This window comes from Manis javanica, chromosome 5 (assembly GCF_040802235.1).
Source record: "Manis javanica isolate MJ-LG chromosome 5, MJ_LKY, whole genome shotgun sequence".
NCBI classification, from domain to species: Eukaryota; Metazoa; Chordata; class Mammalia; order Pholidota; family Manidae; genus Manis; species Manis javanica.
The window spans coordinates 65,909,436-65,928,563 of NC_133160.1; the positions used below are offsets into that span (position 1 = coordinate 65,909,436).

A 19,128-nucleotide genomic window follows, 5' to 3' on the forward strand; every position below is an offset into this window, starting at 1 on the left:
AAACTTAATATGTAAAAAGGATTCATAAATTTGAGTACATAAAAATGTTAAAATTAAAAGACAATTAATGAACATAGGGATAGTAAAACTAATAATTAGGGATCTTATCAATTAATGAGAATATGAAAACAATATAAAAATGAGCAAAGAACAAGTGTAAAAATCAAGTAAAAATGTCTACCAGATGAACAAAATATGCAAACACTCAGAATGCTTAGCTATTACTACTTTACTACTACATATGAAGAACTTGGAGACTTCTCCCTAAGCCCTTATGCTAGCTCCAGTTCAGCAGGAGATAAGAGAGCAAAGAAGTGTGTGACCAAAGACCCACTTGGTTACATTTGTGAATGTGATTGGTGCATCCTCTAAATGCATTATGTATATCTTTTATCACTTAGGCAACTATGGCTGCAAGAATTCAGATAACCAAACCCAGATTTCCTTACCCTTAAAGAAATGATGTTGATTATTGATAATAATCCAAATGTAGACATTATTTAATTTTCTGTAGTTGTAATTTAAAATGAATTTTTATAATTTCAAATAATGCAATCTGGATTAAAAACAGGAGTTTTATCTTCACTTTTACATAAACTTAATATTTTAAAACTACAACCATTTTCATAAGAATTCAGATTTGAACAGATTAAATGAAACAGAATTTTCAAAGCCACCCTGCTTGTTTTTTGTATTCGTACTTTCTAGATACTCTCCCTCTCCATATTGTATTGTTCATGCTAAAAGAGAATCTTCTAAAATTCTGAAGTTGTGGTGACAGGTTTTACCTAGATGTATTCCTTCGATAGGTTTATGTATCTTAAAAAGTAACTCAGGAACCTAAATTCAGTCATACTGAAAAATATTGTGGGCAATAACTAGTTTCAGATGCTAATAATTTTCATAGATGAACCATATAAAAACATCACAGACTAGAAGTTGGGCTGTGAGTTGCACATTACCACATAAGAAAGTATATATATATATATTTGTCCATATTATAGGTTTTTCAAAATCCATATCTACAAAGTGGGGTATTTCAGAACCTAAGAGGGAAAAAATATATAATAACAGTATCTAAAATTATGTAGTATATTTAAATCAATACACATTATGTTTATAATTATAAATTGTTTCCCAACATTTTCTTTTTTAAAAAAAAATTGTTGAAATACATTTGACACATAGCATTGTGTAATACAACTGCATTGTAGTAATAATTAGCACCTCAATTACATAAAAAATGATCATTTCCTTTAAGTGGTCAGAATAAGTGAGTTCTAGTCTGTTAGCAAACCTGATGATTGTAATACAATATTGTTGTCTAATTCATTATCCTGTGCATTGGCTCTCTGGAACTTATTTACTAATCCTTGCAAGTTTATAGCCTTAAAGAACATCTGTCCTGTTCTTCCCTCCCCATAGTCCCTGGTAATAACCATTTTACTCTTTATTTTACAAGTTACACTTTTTTATATTCCATATATAAGTGATATTATCCAGTACTTGGTCCAACTTACCTCATTTAGCATACTGCAATTTCTGTGGCTACAGCACATACCTAACCACAGGGTTAAACTCCATGGTGCGTTTGTGTACAACCTAAGATAAAATAAAGGAAATTGACAGTGAAAGACTGTCCAGGACTAGAGCTCTGTCTACTATTTGCTAAAGACATTTAGAAATTGCCTGTAGGGGTTGTGTTATTAATAATTTATCAAAGTTTTCTTTTACCCACTGGTGGCAAGCAAAAATTCTTAACCACGGGAAATATTCTAAGTTTTATAATTCTGTCCTTAAGCATTTTGAGTGTTGCAAAGAAGTTTGAGACTTTTTTACAAAATCCTTTTGGGGCAGAATGTGTTTCATAATTGTCTGATCAAGATGCATCTGGCATTTCTCAGGCCCTCTGACCTGAGGCTTCTGGTTCAGTAGGTCTGGGATGCAGGGGTGGGGGCAGATTCCCATGATCTTTCAATGGGAGAATATTTTAGAAATAATTTCCTTTAAAAAACTGAAACCTCTGTTACAATTAATGAACCTCGATCGATGCATCATTATCACCCAAATCTACAATTTCCATCTACAATTATAAATTTGGCTTTGGACAAATTTATAATGGCATGTGTCTGTCATAACACATACCTGTTACAGTGGGGGTAGCCTGTGCATGTGCGGGTGAAGGGAGTATGTGGGAAACCTCTGTACCATATGCTCACTATGCTGTGAACCTAAAATTGCTCTTACGCCTAAAAATTAAAACAACTAAACCTAAAAAAGTGAACATCAAACCTTGAGTAAACATTTGAAGTAGGCAAATGCTGAAGAACATTGTATGTCAAGAGATTTTGAAGAGAAGAATGAAAGTATGAGAAAACCATAACCAGGTTAGTCTAATTGATTTTAGTGTAGATCTTCAGCCCCAAGTTTTTCCCCAGTGATTCTCAATGTTTATTTACTCACTCTTCTTTACATTTCATATATTTTCTGTTAAAAATCCCTCCCATTCCCAATTTGTGCTCTTTTATTACCACAGTCCCTGGTCAAATCTTGTTGTGTCTGAAGCCAATAAGAGAACTAGTTTTATTGAGTGTGAAACGACTCTGAAACCTCCACTTTATCTCTCTTCTTTCCTGTCTGATGCAGAGGGAGATATTCCCCTTCCCTTTCACAAGGAAGTTTTTGTAGCTGTGGTGTGAGCCTATCCTCTGGACCTTTCTCTCTCACATCTCTTCTTCCTCGCCTCTTCCCTGTGTTTTTGAACTCTTGCCTTCTCTTTGCTAGCTCCTTCCTCACCAAGGCTTTCTCCCTCTAAAGAGATTATTTCTCACAATAGTTCTTTCTTCACTAGCTACACCTGCCTTTTTCTCTCCATCATTACTCAAATTCTTGTAAGATTCACTGGTCCTGCTGACTCTTTTCATTATCTCCTACTGAAATCTTAATCCATTAAATTAAAACTGGGTCAAATCCTTTTTAAGAAAGGTAGATGTGTGTGTGTATGTGTGTGTGTGATCTGTGTGTGCAGCCAATTTAATAAGCATTAGGATAAAATTACTGGGTTCAATGGTTAGAGACAGAACTGTTCCATATCTTATAGGCAGTAACCACCTCTTCTGTGGTTATTGTTTATGTTACTCACAGCCCTATCCTCCTTGCGCTCATTCCCTCCCTCTGCTTGAAGGATAAAGAGAAGTAGCATTTATTGTGTTTGTGGTGACTGGGGATTGTATTAGTTTTGCTGCTATAACAAACTGTTACAAACTTAGTGGCTTAAACAACACAAACTTATTATCTTACAGATCTGGAGGTCAGAAATATAAAATGGATCACACTGGGCTAAATGAAGGTGACCTCAGGTCCGTTCCTCTGTTGGCTCCAGGTGAGAATACTGATGCTCACAGCCACTGTCATGGCTTTCACAACTTGTTCATTTACCACGACAGCATAAACCTCTGTTTTTATTTCCAGACCAAATTCTCTAACTGGTTGTCTCACAACCATCTCTGTCACATTTCAGGCTGCTGTAACAAAGTGTCTCAGACTGGGTGTCTTATAAACAACCAAAATGTATTTCTCATTGATCTGAAGACTGGAAGTCTGAGATCAGAGTGCCAACATAGTCAAGTTTGGGTGCTGTCCCTTCTGTGTTACAGACTGCTCTTCTCATATTCTTTCATATTCTCACTTGATGGAAGGGTTGAGAGAGCTCTCTCTCAGGACCCTTTTTAAGAGCACTAATCTCATTCAAGAGGACTCTGTTTTATGACCTGATTACCTCCAAAGTCCCCACTTCCCAGTACCATCACATTGGAGGTTAGGATTCCAACATATGAATTTCAGGGAGACACAAACATTCAGTCCATTAAGCATGTTAAAAATACAGTGTTGGATTTTCTACCTCAGATTTGCTTTTCTTCCAGTGTCTGCTATCTTTGAACTTCATTCAAACTGAGATGGGTTGAATCTTGGCCTCATTTTCTCTTTTCCCCTCATGTCCATTAAATTAGCAGTTCCTGACAAGTCTACATCCATAATGTGTCTCAAATTCCTTCTCTCTGTTGACATTATTAGTCTTGGTCATTATTACTTAATGACTGAGTACTGCAGAAGCTTTCTAATTAGTCTCCTTTCTTCTTCACAATCTCTGCCTATAATCCATTCTCTGCAGAACAAACAGAATGATTTATTTCAAATGCAAATCTCCCCATCCCCTCTGAAAATCTGGCATTAGTTGCCTTTGACAAAGGAGGATAATACTCAAGATCCCTAACAGGTCCTATGGCATTGTGCCAAGTTTGATGCCTCCTACTATTTCCCCATGCCCCTTTTTTTATTCCTCCAGGTTTATTTTCTGCTTTACTTCCAGCCTCCTGTGCTCTACAGGTTAGTATTCTACACAGCGTCTTGATGTTGCTTAAAGATTTCAAGCTCCTTAGGCAGTAGGGCTTTTTCTTAAGTTGTTATTTATCTGAAATTCTTCCTTCTCTATTGCTATCTAAGTACTTTCTGTGTTTCTGTCGTGCCCTAGCTTGAATGCTGCTTCCTCAGGCCGGCCTTGCTGGACTTGTTAGTCAAAGAATCAGGAAATTGTTTAGGTTCCCTATCAGTATTCTTTCATATAGCCAATATTTACCCCCACAGTCTTCCTAACAGGTGTGTACTGATTTTTAGCATTATTTATTTAATATCTATCTCCCTTATTAGACTGTAAGCTCTTGGATGGCAGAGACAGCATTTCTTTTCCCACTACTGTATATGTGTTTCTTATCACAGAACCGGACACTTGGTAGCACTGAATAATTTACCAGTTGAATAGAGGAATGAAAGAATAAATGATGAATGAACTATGCAGAGTACAGTGACTGATTTTATTTTCAAGTTTCTTTGAATGACCCCTCCATAGAACTGTGTTCACAAATTGCTTTCTGAGTTGATTTAAGTTATGACAGCAGAGGCATTTTCTTGAGGATCTCTTATTTTTCTCTATCAAGAATTGAATTGTGATTTTATATATTTCAATGTACCCAAGTACTTATTACTACTGAGTACATGAGACCAAAATACAAAATGAAACAAAACTCTGCTTCATATTATGTGGCTCTTAAGTCTGAATTGTGGAATTAGTAGTCTTTCTTAGTTTATTTAATGCAAAATCCAAAATATTTAAGGAAGAACACACACTACCACACAGTCATCTTACCATATAGTGTCCTTCACTGATTCAGCTATAAACCTTCTGTTTTGTGATGAAATTGTTTACTTAAAACTGGCTGTAATTTGAGTCATAGATTAGGCAGTTTTGAGTTCACTTAGCGAAAGTAATCAGACTACAAATTTTAAAGAAAAAATAAATAGAAAGGAGCTCTCTGGTTAGCATATATCTAGCATACATGTCTTCAGAAAAAGACAATACCATCTATTTACTGCTTTAGAGATAATGAATTCTAGTGGACACATGCTATTATGGGATGACAATGTACATTCTGTGTTCTTGTAATTGTAGGGTTTTTTTTTCTCCAGGTAATGCATCCTGACTTAGATTTTCTAAATCCTACAAAGCCAAACCAAAATAAGTTTTCCTGGAACTAAAAGTATAAAGATGACAATATACAAAGGAGGAAGAAAAAAAAGAATTTTAACTAAAAAGAAAGCAAGATGAAATTATAGGCACTATTGTAGAGCTTTATGTAGAAATAATATTTGGTGATGATACTGCCATCACTATTTATAATCTCTACAATATTCAAACATTTTGTTCTTCTTTTCTTTTCTCTAATGGGCAGTGTAAACCTGTACCAAAAATATCTAATTTTATAGGTTTCAAATAGATCTAGCTTTTTAGGTGTTTGAAATCAAAACAGTTGTGGATAGATGCTTAACTTACAACATTAAATCAACATTAAACATTAAATATGCATATACTGATTGCGAATTAATTCATGTGTTAAAATGCAAATGTTTAATAAAATGTTGAACTAAAAAAAGTTTTGAACTTAGGTAGACTAAACAGGTATTTATAAAACAGAAATGTTTTGAAAATATAATTTTTTAAAGTAACCCTCTTCTTATTGGTGTGTATTTGCAAAGTACTTTTATGATTGTGGTATACTCTTTTAATTCTTATTTTACATATGAATAACAAGGAATAGAAATTTCAGTGGATTACCAAGGTGGCTTATCTCTACTGTGGGTAATATTATGGGTAATATAGAAATTGCCCCAAAAATTTATTTTAGAATGTTGGGATAATTTTAGTTTTAATGAAGGTGTAAATGTTAACTCTTTGTACCTCAATATGTTTAACTTTGGTGTTTACATTTTAAACAGATTCTAAAAATTCTGGTATTCTGATTGGTTGTAGAAAGATTGGCAAGAAAAATTTCAGTTTGTCACTTTATAGAATTTAACAATAGTCTCTATTTTGCATTTTTGGTGGAATGTGTTAATGAGAGGAGTAGGCAATATTGTACACTGCTAATAATTGAAAGTATAATACCCAAAGGACATGAAACGTAATCAATTAATTTTCAAACCCTACCACTTATAGTCCACAGCCATTAAATATTAAATTACAGAGGCTAATTTTGGTTTTAAAGAGAAAAATCTCACATACATTAAAAAAGAAAAAAAAGTCATCTCACCATATAAAATTTATTACAAAACCTAGGGATATTAAAAATTAACACACATTTTTGGCCTCTTGATTTACATTTTTGGAATACATCTATATCCCTCAACACTTGTAATCCTCTTCACATTCGGATACACTCAGGTGTAACTGACCGTTTGTTTAGGAAGTTCAAAAAAATCCCTTTTGTGGGACTAGGGTAATACTCTCAAGGTCTAAGTTTGTATCAAACTCTCATCTGCCGGAGTGAATGTGTTTTGTTCTTTTATTTTCTGCTGGTAACAGACGAACCCATCATTCTTGTGCGGTGCTCATTTTCTGCAGTGTGCTTCAGGTACGGGCTCATGAGTCCAGGCAGGCTCTTCTTTTGCTAGTTAGAAAGTCTTATAAAACCTGCTTTTATCCCTAATGTTGCAAAGCTGCAAATATGTAGATATCTTATTTATCTTGAGTTTCAGCCAGCTACTTGCCTATCACCTGGTGAAAACCTGCCTGAGAGATGGAGAAACTGAGGTGTGAATGATGTCTTATGAACACCTGGATTCAGTTACAGCACAGAATTTCCAGTTCAATAATGAAATACATTTATTTTAAAAATAATTTATTCTATCTATTTTGCTAAAAACTAGAGTAAATAGAACTTCTTACTTGGAAGAGTACTAACACCACATACTTTGCTGCCTTTCTTTGGTGTAACTCCATATACTGTGATGATGGACATCCAAGTGTCTCCTGCTACTGAATTCTTTGCTTACATAGGCAATATAAGAAGAAAATTCAGTTGACTTGACAAGTATTTCACTAATTTAAAATACTGTCTCTGGCTTTTGATTTTCTTCAAGAAATGGTACCAAAAGAATACTAGCAAATAAGATGTGAAGCCAGAAAATTACATAAAGGGTGTCCAATATATCTTTTCCTTTCATAGTATTCCTAGGAATAGCTAAAATACTGGACAACACTAAGTTACATTAAGAAATCAAGACACTGTAGAATGTATGTATCAATGAGTATATAGCTAACATCACACTCATTTTGAAAAATCCATTTACTTTACTGACAACCACTGACATTTGTCTCCTTTACTGGGCTCAAATAAACCCTTCTTGTTTCTGTGGGTACCTTGCCCTTTTCACTGTGTTCATTCTTTTATCTTTACTGAGACCATTTGTAAACTGATGTGGGTACAGCCAGGTACTTCCATCATCTCTCCAGTCCAAGCAAGCATCTCTTCTCCATCCTCATGCAGAGATAACTCTTTCTATAAACACTCCACTCATCACTGTCTCTCTATGATTTATTGGGAACATTTTAGAGTTATGACCCAATATAAGTGTCATCTAGTATTTTTATAAGGCAATGTAAAGCAGATAATTTTTTTACCTGTATATTTACACACTTTTGATTTACTTACAGGGTTCTGTACTACAACTTTCCTTAACAGGATAGGATGAGGGTCTCCCACCCTTCTCACAAGATATTCCTTTTAGCTGGCCTCATACTTCTCAATTTTAAGTATTAGCTATCCAAAATAAGTCAGTAACCTTTTTGAGGATGATTAAGGGAATTTGCATCAAATAGTATTGACTGATAACTTTATCAGCACTGTGCTAACTTAAGAATGACATTTCTTTGTTTTACAACAATTAAGACAACACTGGAAATGGTTTTCATGAAATGTCACATCTTTCAACTTCTTGGACTATATAGAAAGATTATTTCTATTGGCTCAGTTCATTCTGTTAACAGTTTTTACAACTGGTTGTTGAAAATTACTGTATATATATGGTGTGGACATATATAAAATTAATACTGAAAAGTGCACTCTTAATTTTCTGAACTTGCTCTTCTGGTTGACCTATTTTATGTGATTTGGTTTAGACTTCTACTCAAGTCTACTGAATGATTCTTTAATTCAGCAGTGGCTTTCTCTGTATTTATTAATAATACCAAAAGACAAGATTTCTAAAAATTGTGGAAGACATAAACCATTCTTCATTTTAAAGGCATTCCATATTTAGAATATCTTCAGAACTGATGGATATAGATTATTTTTCTGTTTCATAGTCTAAACTGAATTATTTAGCTTTCCCTAGGTCTGGCAAAGTCAAGTCTTTGATACAAAATGGAATTTTAGGGAGAAATGGGTGAGTCAACTCAAATATTCACTACATACATATGTATGGGAATCATACATATATACATATAGCATATACATATACTTGAAGTTTATGGTCTTCAAAGCATGAGTCAGTAAAAGGGAGAAGTTTCTGCAGAAGCAGAAAGGTAGTCCTCTATGCAATGACTGGGTAGGTGCTAAATCACATTTGTTCTTCAAATATTTCCTAATTATTTGAACTTTCCTCTTGTAAACAGCTCCTCCTCCCAAAGAAGAGCATGAACTTAGCAGGTGGCACGGTGTATGGTAAAATAGGAGAAGCACTGAGTAACCATGGTATATCTTCAGTGCTAGTTGTATAATAAAAGAGTGAATAATTTTAATCTTAATCACTTACGTGTTATAATATACAACTTACTTCAATCTTAACATATAAATTTGTGACTTCCATGAAGTTTCCTGATTTTCACAGTCCCCTTCAGGATATTTGTCTCTGTCATCATCAGAGTGGCTGACCTGCTTGGCAACCAAGTGTCTGAATTGTTCTACACTGAAAGGAGCTAGTATGGCTGACATATGGTGATTTAAGGAGACTTTTTGTCAGAAAGAACTTTTGCTTTTCATTTTAACCCAAATGCTTAGAATGAGTACAATCTTTTTGAGTTTTCCAGTAAATTCATTAAAATACAATTTTGTCATTAGGAAAGAATGATCAATTACTCTGCTATTTATTAGCATGTGATATGATAATAGTATGCTATTATCATAATAACTGTACATTGAGTAGATAAACAACTACTTAAGGTTTTAAGGAAAATGAACTGTGGAAATATCTACTTAGGTGTGGTAGTAAGGCAGTAATTATGTAAAACCCTGATTCTCTCCACATCACAAACACATACACATATATACTATGGATGAGGGTAGTCATATAGCATTGAATAACTTAAGGATTATATAAAAATATTAATAATCTCAAATGAATGAAGTAAAAAGTATAACTGATTGTTCAGCATGGAAGGTATGTGTGTCTAGGATTGACTGATTAGTAGCAACATTTTGGCCCAATATGAAATGTATCATAAGTAGATTGGCTTAGGAGAGTTCAGTTTGCCAAGTGGTGTAGCTAGGTGCAGCCCTTTCAGTCTGAACACACCAGGCACAATTTGGGCTGTTCTATGGTCCTTAGTTTCCTTGCTGATATAAAGGAGACCTAAGGCTAAGATTATTTCAAAAGCCTAGCCAGGATAATGCTTAGACCTAGAAATGCTTATTACATTTAAATACTATCTTACCTGTTGATTCTACTTTTACTACATTTTGTTAATGTACTACTTGATTTAAAGTAATAATGGCATTGGTAAAAAGATTTTTATATGAAATTATGCCACTGCTCTCCTACTTCATGGTAAGTGGAACATGGTCAGTTATTCAAATAATCAACAAGACTTACTGCTACACATTTAACTGCAGTAATGCTTTTTTACTTTGAGCTTTTCTTTTATCTGAGGTTTCTGTCTGTACTGAGTCGATTTTATTATCATTATTGGTATTCTCCATCTTTTTGGCAACATCTCAGTAACCTCGGGGAGGGCAGCCAACCAGCAAAAAGAGCAAAGGCAGAAACAGGAGTTGGGGAGGGTCGAGGGAAGAGAGACGAGTTCAGCCAACTAGACAGCCAGGGGGGACTCAGCTGGTTCCAGGAGGTCAGGCATCAGTCAGCCAACATTTGATAAACAAATGAACTCAGCTACTGAGCCTCAGTCAGCCTTGTTCTACTCAGTTCCATCTCAGGAGATTCTTCCTAAACTTGTAGTGGGCCTTTCAACTTATCACTGTGTTCTCGAGCCAAATTCTGAAGAGCATTACATATGTGGCAAAATTATGTCCTTTTTATCTGCATGGGAAGATAAAAATATGAAATAAAATTCAAAGACATTATTTTATTTACCAAATATCCAGATCAATAATGGTACAGTCATATTCTAAGTTTCACAGGACAACATATGGTTCATTTATTGTTTTTAGTTATTTTTTTAAATTTTCTTCTGTATTTTTCTTTATATTTTGAAATAGTTTATATTCAATTTGTCAGGCAGTACAAAGAACTAGATTTCTCTCCCAAAGTAATTGTGTATTATAGAGTCTCTAACACAATGTGTTTTTTTTTTTTTTTTTTTTTTTTTTTGAGAGGGCATCTCTCATATTTATTGATCAAATGGTTGTTAACAACAATAAAATTCAGTATAGGGGGGTCAATGCTCAATGCACAATCATTAATCCATCTCAAGCCTAATTCTCGTCAGTCTCCAATCTTCTGAAGCATAACGAACAAGTTCTTACATGGTGAACGAATTCTTACAGAGTGAATAAATTCTTACATGGTGAACAGTACAAGGGCAGTCATCACAGAAACTTTCGGTTTTGATCATGCAATATGACCTATAAACCATCAGGTCAAATATGAATATTCATTTGATTTTTGTACTTGATTTATATGTAGATCCCACATTTCTCCTATTATTATTATTATTTTTATTTTTAATAAAATGCTGAAGTGGTAGGTAGATGCAAGATAAAGGTAGAAAACATAGTTTAGTGCTGTAAGAAGGCAAATGTAGATGATCAGATGATCGGGTGTGTGCCTATGGACTAAGTATTAATCCAGGCTAGACAAGGGCAGCAAAACATCCACGGATGCAGAAGATTTCTCTCAAAACAGGGGGGGTGAGGTTCTGAGCCTCACCTCTGTTGATCCCCAAATTCTCACCTGATGGCCCCCCTGCGACTGTGCCTGTCTTAGGTTGTTCCTCCCTTGAGGAATCTTACCCGTCTCTGGCTAACCAGTCATCTTCCGGGGCCATACAGGGAAATGTAAAGTTGGTAAGTGAGAGAGAAGCCATATTGTTTGCAAAGGTTAGCTTTTTACTTCTTTGCAGATTTATGCCCTGTGGCTTCTATGCCCAGCACTTGTCTCGAGGTATCTTTACCACCTGGAGGAATTATGATACTCGGTAAATTCGATATGAGGCACGAATTCTATTTAAAGTTTGTAATTAGGAAGGAAGAAGAAAAGCTATAGATGTAGCATATGAAGGAAACTTGGGAGGATTGATTATTTCTTTGACATATCTTCTTGTATAGTACCTTAAGTATGTATAGGTTTTAAACTACTAACTAATTTGCACACACATATTGACATAATAGGAATACGGTGACATAAACAAAGCAAATCTATAATTACCAGCCATCTCCAGTGAAGCCAAGAAAACCATTTAGGCACCCTAGGCATTTGTGAAAATTTATCTATGATATGATGGATATTTTCCAACTGTACTTGAACCATTAGACAAATTAAAGCAGCCCATTTCTGGGATCTGTTCACATCCCATATGTTCTTTTAACCATAGATAGTCTATAGTCATGAGATTTTGGGGTGCTACAACTTGCACCCCTCCCAACTCCTGGTTGAGTTCCAACAGTACAGATCCGGTCAAATTCGTTGTCTCACTGTATGCACATGCCAGCCTAGACATCTCCCTCCTCCTTCTCATGGCAAGTCCAGGAGATGGTGGGCTGGATGCAGCCACAACCGCAGCATCGTCCGGATCCCTGTGGAGGCTTTTTGATGATCATCCCCCGGCACGAGTCCTCCAGAGAGTGCTGATGCCGGAAGCTCCTCCTCATATCGTATCTTAGTTCATTTTCTGGGTATCCAAGCTAGGCCTTGATCTTCTGCGTAGAAACAAACAGACCCTTTGCCCACACTTTGACATGCCCTCTATACCACTGTGCAGAACTCATTGGAGGTCAGCACACAGTAACTGCTTTTTTTTTTTTTTTTTTTTAATTAAGAGAAAGGAATATTATCAGAAAAGAGTACCTCCATAGCTGATCATCTGACACCCTTTAAGTGATCAACATTAAGGATATTTAAAGCATGCGTTGATCTTTGATTTACCAATAGTTTTATCCTGTTAAGGAGTAATCCCCCTTTTCTTTCTTTCTTTCTTTTTTTTTTTTTTTTTAAATTTTTAATCTACACTTACCTGAAGAATACTATGTTTACTATGCTCTCCCCTATATCAGGTCCCCCCTAACAACCACATTACGGTTACTGTCCATCAGCTTAGCAAAATGTTGTAGAGTCACTACTTGTCCTCTCTGTGTTGTGCAGCCCACCCTCCCCTTTCTCCCTCCCCCCCATGCATGCTAATCTTAATACCCCCCTTCTTCTTCCCCCCCCTTATCCCTCCCTGCCCACCCATCCTCCCCAGTTCCTTTCCCTTTGGTACCTGTTAGTCCATTTTTGGGTTCTGTAATTCTGCTGCTGTTTTGTTCCTTCAGTTTTTCCTTTGTTCCTATACTCCTCAGATGAGTGAAATCATTTGGTATTTCTCTTTCTCCGCTTGGCTTATTTCACTGAGCATAATACTCTCCAGCTCCATCCATGTTGCTGCAAATGGTTGGATTTTTCCACTTCTTATGGCTGAGTAGTATTCCATTGTGTATATGTACCACATCTTCTTTATCCATTCATCTACAGATGGACATTTAGGTTGCTTCCAATTCTTGGCTATTGTAAATAGTGCTGCGATAAACATAGGAGTGCATCTGTCTTTCTCAAACTTGATTGCTGCGTTCTTAGGGTAAATTCCTAGGAGTGGAATTCCTGGGTCAAATGGTAGGTCTGTTTTGAGCATTTTGATGCACCTCCATACTGCTTTCCACAATGGTTGAACTAATTTACATTCCCACCAGCAGTGTAGGAGGGTTCCCCTTTCTCCACAGCCTCGCCAACATTTGTTGTTGTTTGTCTTTTGGATGGCAGCTATCCTTACTGGTGTGAGGTGATACCTCATTGTAGTTTTAATTTGCATTTCTCTGATAATTAGCGATGTGGAGCATCTTTTCATGTGTCTCTTGGCCATCTGTATTTCTTTTTTGGAGAACTGTCTGTTCAGTTCCTCTGCCCATTTTTTAATTGGGTTATTTGTTTTTTGTTTGTTGAGGCGTGTGAGCTCTTTATATATTCTGGACGTCAAGCCTTTATCAGATCTGTCATTTTCAAATATATTCTCCCATACTGTAGGGTTCCTTTTTGTTCTATTGATGGTGTCTTTCGCTGTACAGAAGCTTTTCAGCTTAATGTAGTCCCACTTGCTCATTTTTGCTGTTGTTTTCCTTGCCCGGGGAGATATGTTCAAGAAGAGATCACTCATGTTTATGTCTAAGAGGTTTTTGCCTATGTTTTTTTCCAAGAGTTTAATGGTTTCGTGACTTACATTCAGGTCTTTGATCCATTTTGAGTTTACCTTTGTATATGGGGTTAGACAATGGTCCAGTTTCATTCTCCTACATGTAGCTGTCCAGTTTTGCCAGCACCATCTGTTGAAGAGACTGTCATTTTGCCATTGTATGTCCATGGCTCCTTTATCAAATATTAATTGACCATATATGTTTGGGTTAATTTCTGGGGTCTCTAATCTGTTCCACTGGTCTGTGGCTCTGTTCTTGTGCCAGTACCAAATTGTCTTGATTACTATGGCTTTGTAGTAGAGCTTGAAGTTGGGGAGTGAGATCCCCCCTACTTTATTCTTCTTTTTCAGGATTGCTTTGGCTATTCGGGGTCTTTGGTGTTTCCATATGAATTTTTGAATTATTTGTTCCAATTCATTGAAGAATGTTGCTGGTAATTTGAGAGGGATTGCATCAAATTTGTATATTGCTTTTGGCAGGATGGCCATTTTGACGATATTAATTCTTCCTAGCCATGAGCATGGGATGAGTTTCCATTTATTAGTGTCCCCTTTAATTTCTCTTAAGAGTGACTTGTAGTTTTCAGAGTATAAGTCTTTCACTTCCTTGGTTAGGTTTATTCCTAGGTATTTTATTCTTTTTGATGCAATGGTGAATGGAATTGTTTTCCTGATTTCTCTTTCTATTGATTCGTTGTTAGTGTATAGGAAAGCTACAGATTTCTGTGTGTTGATTTTGTATCCTGCAACTTTGCTGTATTCCGATATCAGTTCTAGTAGTTTTGGAGTGGAGTCTTTAGGGTTTTTTATGTACAGTATCATATCATCTGCAAATAGTGACAGTTTAACTTCTTCTTTACCAATCTGGATTCCTTGTATTTCTTTGTTTTGTCTGATTGCCGTGGCTAGGACCTCCAGTACTATGTTAAATAACAGTGGGGAGAGTGGGCATCCCTGTCTGGTTCCCGATCTCAGTGGAAATGCTTTCAGCTTCTCGCTGTTCAGTATAATGCTGGCTGTGGGTTTATCATATATGGCCTTTATTATGTTGAGGTACTTGCCCTCTATTCCCATTTTGCTGAGAGTTTTTATCATGAATGGATGTTGAATTTTGTCAAATGCTTTTTCAGCATCTATGGAGATGATCATGTGGTTTTTGTCTTTCTTTTTGTTGATGTGGTGGATGATGTTGATGGATTTTCGAATGTTGTACCATCCTTGCATCCCTGGGATGAACCCCACTTGGTCATGGTGTATGATCCTTTTGATATACTGTTGAATTCTGTTTGCTAATATTTTATTGAGTATTTTTGCATCTACGTTCATCAGGGATATTGGTCTGTAATTTTCTTTTTTGGTGGGGTCTTTGCCTGGTTTTGGTATTAGGGTGATGTTGGCTTCATAGAATGAGTTTGGGAGTATTCCCTCTTCTTCTATTTTGTGGAACACTTTAAGGAGAATGGGTATTATGTCTTCTCTGTGTGTCTGATAAAATTCCGAGGTAAATCCGTCCGGCCCCGGGGTTTTGTTCTTGGGTAGTTTTTTGATTACTGTTTCAATTTCTTTGCTTGTAATTGGTTTGTTTAACTTTTGTGTTTCTTCCTTGGTCAGTCTTGGGAGGTTGGATTTTTCTAGGAAGTTGTCCATTTCTTCTAGGTTTTCCAGCTTGTTGGCATATAGGTTTTCATAGTAGTCTTTAATAATTCTTTGTATTTCTGTGGAGTCTGTCGTGATTTTTCCATTCTCATTTCTGATTATGTTGATTTGTGTTGACTCTCTTTTTCTCTTAATAAGTTGGGCTAGAGGCTTATCTATTTTGTTTATTTTCTCAAAGAACCAGCTCTTGGTTTTGTTGATTTTTGCTATTGTTTTATTCTTCTCAATTTTGTTTATTTCTTCTCTGATCTTTATTATGTCCCTCCTTCTGCTGACTTTAGGCCTCATTTGTTCTTCTTTTTCCAGTTTTAATAATTGTGATGTTAGACTATTCATTTGGGATTGTTCTTCCTTCTTCAAGTGTGCCTGGATTGCTATATACTTTCCTCTTAAGACTGCTTTCGCTGCATCCCACAGAAGTTGGGGCTTAGTGTTGTTGTTGTCATTTGTTTCTATATATTCCTTGATCTCTATTTTGATTTGTTCATTGATCCATTGATTATTTAGTAGCATGTTGTTAAGCCTCCATGTGTTTGTGAGCCTTTTTGTTTTCTTTGTAGAATTTATTTCTACTTTCATACCTTTGTGGTCTGAAAAATTGGTTGGTAGAATTTCAATATTGTGGAATTTACTGAGGCTCTTTTTGTGAGCTAGTATGTGGTCTATTCTAGAGAATGTTCCATGTGCACTTGAGAAGAATGTATATCCTGTTGCTTTTGGATGTAGTGTTCTATAGATGTCTATTAGGTCCATCTGTTCTAGTGTGTTGTTCAGTGCCTATGAGTCCTTACTTATTTTCTGCCCAGTGGATCTATCCTTCGGGATGAGTGGTATGTTGAAGTCTCCTACAATGAATGCATTGCAGTCTATTTCCCTCTTTAGTTCTGTTAGTATTTGCTTCACATATGCTGGTGCTCCTGTATTGGGTGCATATATATTTAGAATGGTTATATCCTCTTGTTGGACTGAACCCTTTATCATTATGTAGTGGCCTTCTTTATCTCTTGTTACTTTCTTTGTTTTGAAGTCTATTTTGTCTGATATTAGTACTGCAACCCCTGCTTTCTTCTCACTGTTGTTTGCCTGAAATATGTTTTTCCATCCCTTGACTTTTAGTCTATGCTTATCTTTGGGTTTAAGGTGAGTTTCTTGTAAGCAGCATATAGATGGGTCTTGCTTTTTTATCCATTCTATTACTCTATGTCTTTTGATTGGTGCATTAAGTCCATTTACATTTAGGGTGACTATTGAAAGATATGTACTTATTGCCATTGCAGGCTTTAGATTCGTGGTTACCAAAGGTTCAAGGTTAGCTTCTTTAGTATCTTACTGCCTAACTTAGCTCGCTTATTGAGCTGTTATATACACTGTCTGGAGAGTCTTTTCTTCTCTCCCTTCTTATTCCTCCTCCTCCCTTCTTCATATGTTGTGTGTTTTGTTCTGTGCTCTTTTTAGGGGTGCTCCCATCTAGAGCAGTCCCTGTAGGATGCCCTGTAGAGGTGGTTTGTGGGAAGCAAATTCCCTCAGCTTTTGCTTGTCTGGGAATTGTTTGATCCCACCATCATATTTAAATGATAGTCGTGCTGGATACAGTATCCTTGGTTCAAGACCCTTCTGTTTCATTGCATTAAGTATATCATGCCATTCTCTTCTGGCCTGTAGGGTTTCTGTTGAGAAGTCTGATGTTAGCCTGATTGGTTTTCCTTTATAGGTGACCTTTTTCTCTCTAGCTGCCTTTAAAACTCTTTCCTTGTCCTTGATCCTTGCCATTTTAATTATTATGTGTCTTGGTGTTGTCCTCCTTGGATCCTTTCTGTTGGGGGTTCTGTATAATTCCATGGTCTGTTCGATTATTTCCTCCCCCAGTTTGGGGAAGTTTTCAGCAATTATTTCTTCAAAGACCCTTTCTATCCCTTTTCCTCTTTCTTCCTCTTCTGGTATCCCTATAATACGAATGTTTTTCCTTTTGTATTGGTCACATATTTCTCTTAGTGTTGTTTCATTCCTGGAGATCCTTTTATCTCTCTCTATGTCAGCTTCTATACGTTCCTGTTCTCTGGCTTCTATTCCTTCAATGGCCTCTTGCATCTTATCCATTCTGCTTATAAATCCTTCCAGGGATTGTTTCACTTCTGTGATCTCTTTCCTGACATCTGTGATCTCCTTCCAGACTTCATCCCACTGCTCTTGCATTTTTCTCTGCATCTCATCCCACTGCTCTTGCATTTTTCTCTGCATCTCATCCCATTGCTCTTGCATTTTTTTCTGCATCTCTGTCAGCATGTTCATGATTTTTATTTTGAATTCTTTTTCAGGAGGACTAGTTAGGTCTGTCTCCTTCTCAGGTGTTGTCTCTGTGATCTTTGTCTGCCTGTAGTTTTGCCTTTTCATGGTGATAGAGATAGTCTGCAGAGCTGGTACAAGTGACCGCTGGAAGAGCTTCCCTTCTTGTTGGTTTGTAGCCTTTTCCTGGGAGAATAGCGACCTCTAGTGGCTTGTGCTGGGCAGCTGTGCGCAGACAGGGCTTCTGCTTCCTGCCCAATTGCTTTGGGGTTTATCTCCACTGTTGCTGTGGGCTTGGCCTGGCTGGGGCTGTTCCTCCAAAATGGTGGAGCCCCGTTAGAGGGGGAGCAGCCAGGAGACTATTTATCTCCGTAAGGGGCCTCTGTGCTCCCTGCTGCCCAGGGGGTTAGAGTGCCCAGAGATCCCCAGATTCCCTGCTTCTGGTCTAAGTGACCTGTCCTGCCCCTTTAAGATTTCCAAAAAGCACTCTCCAAACCAAAACAACAACAGCAACAATGAGAGAGGGAACAGAAAGGAAAAAAAAAAGAAAAAACACGCGATTTTTTTTTTTTTTTCCTCAGGTGCCGGTCCCAGGCACCCGCGCACTGGTCCTGCTGCCCTGTCTCCCTAGCACCAGGGTCCCTGTCCTTTCAAGGCTTCCAAAAAGCACCCACCCACCGGTCCCGCAGGGAAGGAACGCTCAATATTCTTTGTCCTCAGGCACTGGTCCCACGCACCCGCTCACCAGTCCTGCCGCCCTGCCTCCCTAGCACCGGGGTCCCTGTCCCTTCAAGGCTTCCAAAAAGCACTTGGCAAAAAGAGAGAAAAAAAAGGGGAAAAATGCGCGATTTCTTCCGTCCTCAGGTGCTGGTCTCAGGCACCCACCCACCGGTCCCACAGGGAAAAATGCGGGATATTCTTTGTCCTCAGGTGCCGGTCCCAGGCACCCGCTCACCAGTCCCGCCGCCCTGCCTCCCTAGCACCGGGGTCCCTGTCCCTTTTAGGCTTCCAAAAAGCACTCGCAGAAAAGAGAAAAAAAAAAGGGGAAAAACGCGCGATTTCCTCTGTCCTCAAGTGCCGGTCTCAGGCACCCGCCCACCGGTCCCGCAGGGAAAAACGGGGGATATTCTTTGTCCTCAGGCGCCGGTCCCAGCCACCCGCTCACCAGTCCCGCCACCGTG

General features: G+C 37.3%; 1 long non-coding RNA gene across 1 annotated transcript in view; it reads left to right on the forward strand.

The window, feature by feature from the left end:
- LOC140849782 (uncharacterized) overlaps window positions 1-3,385 on the forward strand; it is a 63,662-nt gene extending 60,277 nt beyond the window's left edge. Inside the window, exon 3 of the long non-coding RNA XR_012131972.1 lies at window positions 3,303-3,385. This is a non-coding gene — a long non-coding RNA (uncharacterized lncRNA). The remainder of the gene's footprint in view (window positions 1-3,302) is intronic.
- The last annotated feature ends 15,743 nt before the right edge of the window (window positions 3,386-19,128 follow it).